General features: G+C 33.5%; 1 long non-coding RNA gene across 1 annotated transcript; it reads left to right on the top strand.

Annotated features, from left to right (window-relative positions):
• Window positions 1-6: 6 nt before the first annotated feature.
• LOC107139263 lies at window positions 7-4,290 on the top strand. Its single transcript, XR_001503130.2, has 2 exons — window positions 7-1,976; window positions 3,002-4,290. It is a non-coding gene; the product is annotated as an uncharacterized LOC107139263 (long non-coding RNA).
• The last annotated feature ends 3,302 nt before the right edge of the window (window positions 4,291-7,592 follow it).

Below are 7,592 nucleotides of genomic sequence, written 5' to 3'. Positions count from 1 at the left end.
AAAAAAAAAAAAAAAAAAAAAAAAAAAATTATTTTTTTAAGTCTTTATCAAGAAAAACTTGTTTTCTATGGCAGATGTTCATATAAATGCTTTCATTAAAATGATGTAATAGTTCTCAACACTGTAAACTCAGTGAAAACAGCAGGTGATTCTTTTATTACTAAGACTATCATGCATTCTAAAGCAACTGGCATTTTATAACCTCAGGAAGTCATTTCCTCTAGCCCTTTTTCTTCTACTCTACTCTCCTGTTCACCAAAGTACCATTAATAGGTACTTTGATAACCAGAAACTAGATTCACATCAATATTGCTCCAGTTTGGTATCTCTGTATACTCTGTATTTATTTTCCTTTTCCATTTATAAATAGTTTAAATTGCTTTATCACCCAGATATTTTGTTTCCTTTTATAAAGGTATCCAATTGGAAAATGTATTTGGGAGTGGAGAGTGCATTTGATTAGTTAAATGATAATCTGTTCATTGGGAGATAGAGAAAAGTAAAGAATGAGTTTTAAGGAAAAGGGTACCATTGAAATTAGCAATTTTTGTTCACCATGCACTACATTCTCCAGTTTTCTGAAAATTCATCTTACATAAATTTGAATCCAGAAATATCAAGGCTGTATGGCTTGGAACTTTAGAGAGTAGGAATAAAAGGACTTTTGTGTAAGAAGCCTTTTTTCCACTTTTACTTTGTCTTATGTTCTTTGACAGTAATTGCTGTTTTCCAGGTAGCCATTCAGCAATCCTCAGTATGATCAAATGTCAGCTTGCTAATATTTTACTTAAGTCATCTCATCTCTTTAGAAGTAAATTCAGAACTATGCTATAAATTGTTGTGTATAGACATCTGTGCTGTAGCCAACATAAACAAAATCAGTGAGGATAAAGTTCATTTTGTAATTAAACTCACAGCCATTTCATTATTACTTTTTTTTCCTGTAGGTAATAGCTGTTAACATCCTTTCTTCTAGTTAGTTCTACACCAGAAAGCCAGGGTGAAGTAAATGACAATTTTTCTCATTGTTTTGTTTATGTACCATGAAATCACTGTTGGTGATTGAAATACCAGGTGCAAAAATGATTTTGTACAATTTCACTGAATAATTTTTTGTTAATTAAAAATAAATTAAGAAATTTGAGAACATCTTTCTGAACCATGTACAACAGTTGGCTCCACATATTCTGAGTTTGCTCTTCATTGTGTGAGAAATGTTGTTTTATATTGCCTACTATTTATGTTTTGCCGTTATGGAGATAAACATTCATGGAAGTGGAGGGACATTACTTCAAGTGCTTTAGGCTTCTGGAAATTCTGTTAAAACATTGGGGGAGGGGCTGCGAATGTGGCTTAGTGGTAAAGCGCCTGCCCAACATGCGTCAGGACCTGGGTTCAAACCCAGCACCAGGGGAAAAAAAACAAAAAACGGGAGGAATCATGGGTGTAGCTCAGTGGTAGTGTGTGCACTTAGCATGCACAAGGGTGTAAGTTCAATCTTCAACATCAAGAATAGATGGATAGTCAGGCGTTACCATGTAAAACCTAGATCTGGTAACTCCGAAACCATATACTGGGAATTTTGAAAATCCTTTCCATTTTAGAGTTAAAAGCAGTTATGTTATTTAAATTTCTCGTAAATTGTCCCAAAGATAGAACTTGGAAATTAATATGTATCTTTATTTTTGTATTTTATATATTATGGCACATTCTGGTAGCAACTGTCAATGTTCAGCCATAGAGTCCACAATTTATAATTAGTGAAAAAGAAAACAGAAAATTGTTCTCCTGAAATCTTGATGGAAAAAAAAGAGAATCTCTTGACCTAATTTTTTCAATTACATTGAATATAATCATAAATTCATTGTTATTGCAACTGTCTGATCATTTAGTATGCATTCCTGTAGAATGGACATAACTATTTTACTTTTTACAGATTCAGAAACAAATCAGGCATTGAGATCTTGGAGAACAGTGTAAGTATCAATAGGTAATTTGTATACACTTCTTTCTTTTCATGTCTTAAAAATTTTGTTATTTGAATTGAGAATATTTATTCAAAAAAGTACCTAAAATGTAAGCATGTGGGCTGGGGTTGTAGCTCAGTGGTAGAGTGCTCACCTCACATGTGGAAGGCACTGGGTTAGATCCTCAGCACCACATAAAAATAAAATACAGGCATTTTGTCCACTAAAAAAATAAATAAGCATGCAGTTTAAGGAATAATTTTGAAGTAACTACATATATAACCAATACTTTCATTTAACAGAACATTGAAAGCAGCCCAGAAACTACCTCTGTACTCCTCAATCACATCCATCTTCCTCACACACCCTTTGCTAATTACCACTATTCTACCTTTTGTGATAACTTTATCTCCTTGTTCTTATAGTGGAATCTATGTTAGTAAGCCTAAACACAACAGTAACCTCTATTGGCTTTTGAACTTATGCCTGTTTTGAACTTCACCACCTTTTCCTGAAAAGTGTATTTTTCTCTTTTTTACTGCACTGCTACCAAGTGGCACTAGGATATATCCATTTGTGTATGTCTCTTTCTGAATTTTTTTGTTCCTTTTCTTTCTCTGTGCAAGTATACTGTCTTCATCACTAATCGGATATATTTCTTATATTTGGCAAAACAAGTACTCCCAATTTATTGTTATGTAATAGTGTCTTGGTTATTCTTAGACCTTTGCATTTTCATTTCTTAAATTTGTAACTGTAAACATGCAAACCTGTCACTCTTGGAGTTTGCAGTGATTTTGCCAAAATTTGTAATCTCTTATTTACTTGAACATGAAAAACATTTATTTTATAGTCTATATCTAATAATCCCAGAATTTAAAACCTTCCTGTGGATCTATTTTTATTTTTATTTTATTTTCTATCTTATTGTCTTGCATCCTGTGTCTCGTTATGTTCAGTTACTTGCCAATATTGTATATGAAAACTTATAGAAATAATTTGATGCCCAGGATGATATTTTCTGTTTTTACCAGATACTTGAGCACAGATTACTTAGGACCATTTTGATCCAGTTCCAGAGACTGAGATTTTTCTGGGCCTGCTGTGTGATTCAAACATGAACTACTAAACTATACTTGCACTGTGACTTCCTTCCTGTTCACCCTTACTCTTAAGTTTCCGCCATTCTACATTCTGTAGGATCAGTTGAGGTTACCAGAGCCTCTGCCTGTTAACTGACCTATGATCTACCTTTGAATCCCTAAACTAGAACCAAGGCTCCACGCAGCTAGCTTCTCAGTGACTTCTTGCAAATGTATATGTAAGTCATCTCAGGACACAATAGTTCCAAATAAAAGGTTTACAATTCTGAATATCTATGTTCTCCCATGTATTAACCTGGGAACTTGTTTACTAACATCAACTCCAATGTTTTCCCATGTTTTTAAGAAATATACTTTATCCAAATTTTCTAAAGCATTCTAATTAGAATGTTAATGCAAATTATCTAGCCCACATAATTTCATAACTTGATTATGTGTAAATTACAGTTGATTTCTTTGTATTGCTTTTCCATTTGAAAACGTTCTAAACTCTTTAGTAATTCTTGTAAATTATTTGCAGTACTTTTTTTTTTCTCTATATCATCTTAACTTCAAAAAGGACAGTTTAGTCAGGTGCAGTGGTGCTTGCCTGTAATCAGTGACTTTGGAAGCTGAGACAGAAGGATTGAAGTTTCAAAGTGAGGCCAGTTCAAGGCAACTTGGCAAGACAAAATGTTTCTTAAAAAAAAAAAAAAAAAAAAAAATTTAAGAAAGGCCTGAGGACTTAATAAAGTGCCTCTGGGTACAATCCTCGGTACCCCACACACACAAAGCATAGTGACAGTTTAGTCTTCTACTCTCCAAATTCGGTTTTCTTGCTCCACTTTTTATATTTGAGTCTCATTGATTAATTTCTGCTTTATCAATAGTACTTTTTTTTTCATTTTATTAAGAGTTTTGTACTGTTCTTGTTTGTAACCTTTTGAAATGGATGTTACCTCATTCATTTTCAAATTGTCTTTTCCAATGTATGCATTTAAAAATTATCTCTACACTTTTGTAATATGAGTACATTATACTCTACTATTCTAACCATAGCCCAGAAGGTTTGACACATATTATTGTTCATATTTAACTAAAATACTTTTGAGCTTTCATTAGCATTTTCTCTTTATCCCTTGGGTTTTTTAGGAGAATATTTAATTTCCAAATGTATCGGTTTACTAATAATCTTTGTATTTTGATTTGTAGCTTAATTAAATTTTGTTCAGGAGAAAAAAGTGACTTTTCTAATTTTTTTTGGAATTGTCTATATATCTTCCTTTTAAAATCTTATTTATTTTTATTCCAATTTGTTATATACAACAGTAGAATAATGCTTTATAATTCATATTACACATATAGAGCACAATTTTTCATATCTCTGGTTGTATACAAAGTATATTCACACCATTTGTGTCTTCATACATGTTCTTAGGGTAATGATGTCCACTTTTTTCCACTATCATTTCTATCCCATCCCCCTCGCTTCCCCTCCCACACCTTTGCCCTATCTAGAGTTCATCTAATCCTCCCATGCGCCCCCTCCCAACCCCACTAAGAATCAGCCTCCTTATATCAGAGAAAACATTTGGCATTTGGTTTTTTGGGATTGGCTAACTTATCTTAGCATTATTTTCTCCAATTCCACCCATTTACCTGCAAAGGCCATGATTTTATTCTCTTTTATTGCTGAGTAGTACTCCATTGTGTATATATACCAGTTTTTTTATCCATTCATCTACTGAAGGGCATCTAGGTTGGTTCTACAGTTTAGCTATTATGAATTTTGCTGCTATTAACATTGATATGGCTGTGTCCCTGTAGTATGCTGTTTATAAGTCCTTTGAGTATACACCGAGGAGTGGGACAGCTGGGTCAAATGGTGGTTTCATTCCCAGTTTTCCAAGAGATCTCCATACTGCTTTCCAGAATGGCTGCACCAACTTGCAGTCCCACCAACTCGCAGTCCACCAGCAATGTATGAATGTGCCTTTTTCCCCACATCCTCGCCAACACTTGACCTATCTGATTTTTAATACTTTAAATTTACTTAAGATCCCTCTGTAGCCCAAAATATGATCATTTTTTGTAGTAATTGTTATGCATTTAAAAAAATACATTCTGTAGTCATTAGGGGTACTTTGTTGCATATGTCAATTGTTAATTATATTATTTAAATCTTACTGGTTTTTAATAAACCTATTATGTCAATTATTAAAATAGGTAAATTAAAAATCACCCAATGATTTTTCCTAGTATTTTTTTCTATTTATACATACTAAAGCTGAATTACATGTTAATTTTCTAACTTGTGTATTTTCCTGGTGAATTATATCCTCTCACTGTGAATTGTATCTTGGTAATATATTTTTGCTTTAAAGTTGTGATTAATGTTTTCATGGGATAAATTTTCCATTCATTTATTTTTAGTTTTTCTGTATTTTTATTTTTTAGATGTTTGTCAGATGCATAGCATAAAGTTTGAATTTTGATGGGTTTTGTCAATCCAATCTGATAATATTTGTCTTGTCACTGGAACACCTAGACTATTTACATTTAATGTAATTACCAACACATTTAGATTTGTTTCTGCCATTTAAAAGAAAGCCTTACTCAATTTTGTATATATTCGTTCACATATAATTTGTCTTAATATCACAGTAGATGTTAAAGGTTTTCAAACCTTGTTGTGTACAGCATACTAAAAACATTATCAAACCAACCCACAGAAATTATCATTCAGTGAGTCTTTTTAAATATGTATTTACTTATTTTGTTACTCCATTTATGCTATTAACTAATTATCTCTCAACTCCAAACCTACTCTTCTATGTTCACGGACTCTGTGGCTGGAATTACAAACTAATTTCTTCTTTGTCACATGGCTTCCTTTTAGGTTCTATAAATAAGGGGTACTGTAAGGATACTGGAATGCTGGAAACAGAAGAAACTTTCCCCTTCCCATTTGTCTCCCATATTGTCAGAATCACCTTCACAATGGCTCTCCTGCTAGCTTTGGTAGTCTCCCAGGTTTTAGCTTTTCTCTGTCATTCTGCAGTATGTCTCTTCTAAGCTTCTAGGGCCTAGTAATCCCACCTTCTTCGTTTTAATGATCCTTTCCTTGTGGACATTTTCAGTTCTCCAAAACCTGTTTACCAATTCCTTACTGTTAAATTATTTCTTAAATTATATGTTTTTTTTTTTTCCTGAGCTATAAGCATTTTTCTCTTGACTTGTTTCTATCTTTAATGATTATTCTACATACAGGCAAATAAGGCCAAAATTAATCATTAGTTACCTTTACCTTTTGGCAGATTATATATTCCAAAAATGGCCACAGCAATATTGACAGTCTGCATGTTCTAGAAGCTTGCTCTCTTCAGTCTCCTTCAACATCTCCAAGAATGAGCCATACTGACATTTCCTCTTTCCTATCTTTCACTTTCTTGCATATTCTTTCTCTTGAAAAGCTTACCCATAGAATCCAAAGTAGCCCATATGGAGAAAAACGGAGCCTACCAATCTGTAGCCATCATCAAGTATCAGACATGTGAGTAAGCAAGGCTTCAGTTGGTTCCAGGCACTAGACTTTTTGAAATAAAGAGACAAGCCATTCTTGCCTGTGCTATGCCATATCAAATACTCACCAAATTCATGCACTGGATCATTTATGCACTATTTAGGCTTTGGAATTATTTATTATACAGATATAATAACTACAAATCCCTCAAATTCACAACTTATGTACTACTATCATTTTACTTCTGTTGATGTTTTAATTCAGTTGTCATGTACTTCTGTGCCTTTAATTCTGTAAGATTCTGTAAGACTGTTTAGTCAGTATTTATATGTTTACAAACATACATGTGTGCATATGTGTGTGTGTGTGTGTGTGTGTGTGTGTGTGATCACTTGATTAGCTCTTTCTTCCTTGTTCTGTTGGGGTTTTTTTTGTTTGTTTGCTTTTTTTGTTTTTTGTTTGTTTGTTTGTTTGTATATGAAGCTAAATACTTGATCTGAACCTTGGTGTCTCTCCATAATGCATATGTTGAAATCCTAACCCCTGGGACAATGGTTTTGGGAGGTGAGTAGGTCATGTGGGCAGAGCCCTTACAAATGAGAACTGAGAGACTACTCACCCCTATCTTGTGCAGTCACAGTGAGATGATACCATCTTTGAGCCAGAAAATGTGCCCTCATCAGATGTCAATCCTGCCAGTATCTTGGTCTTTTACTTCCCAACACATGGAACAGGGATAAATAATTTTTCTACTTACTATAAGTTACCCAGTTTATGGTCATTTGTTACAGCAACCTAAATGGACTAAGAAGACACCATCCAGGATAAATTATTGACATACTTCCTTTAGAATTTAATTTTGTGTGAGTGCTTGGTGATGTGCTTGTTCATGATTTGTTTTCTGAAAATATCTCTATTTTCACCTAATTCTGCCAAAAAAAAAAAAAAAAAAAAAAGCTTTACCCATACTGGGGATTACACCCAGGGCCTCACTCGCATGAGTTATAACCCCAGCCCTGC

This window comes from Marmota marmota, unplaced genomic scaffold (assembly GCF_001458135.2).
Source record: "Marmota marmota marmota unplaced genomic scaffold, marMar, whole genome shotgun sequence".
Lineage (NCBI taxonomy): Eukaryota > Metazoa > Chordata > Mammalia > Rodentia > Sciuridae > Marmota > Marmota marmota.
This window is presented reverse-complemented; position numbering and strand designations above follow the sequence as displayed.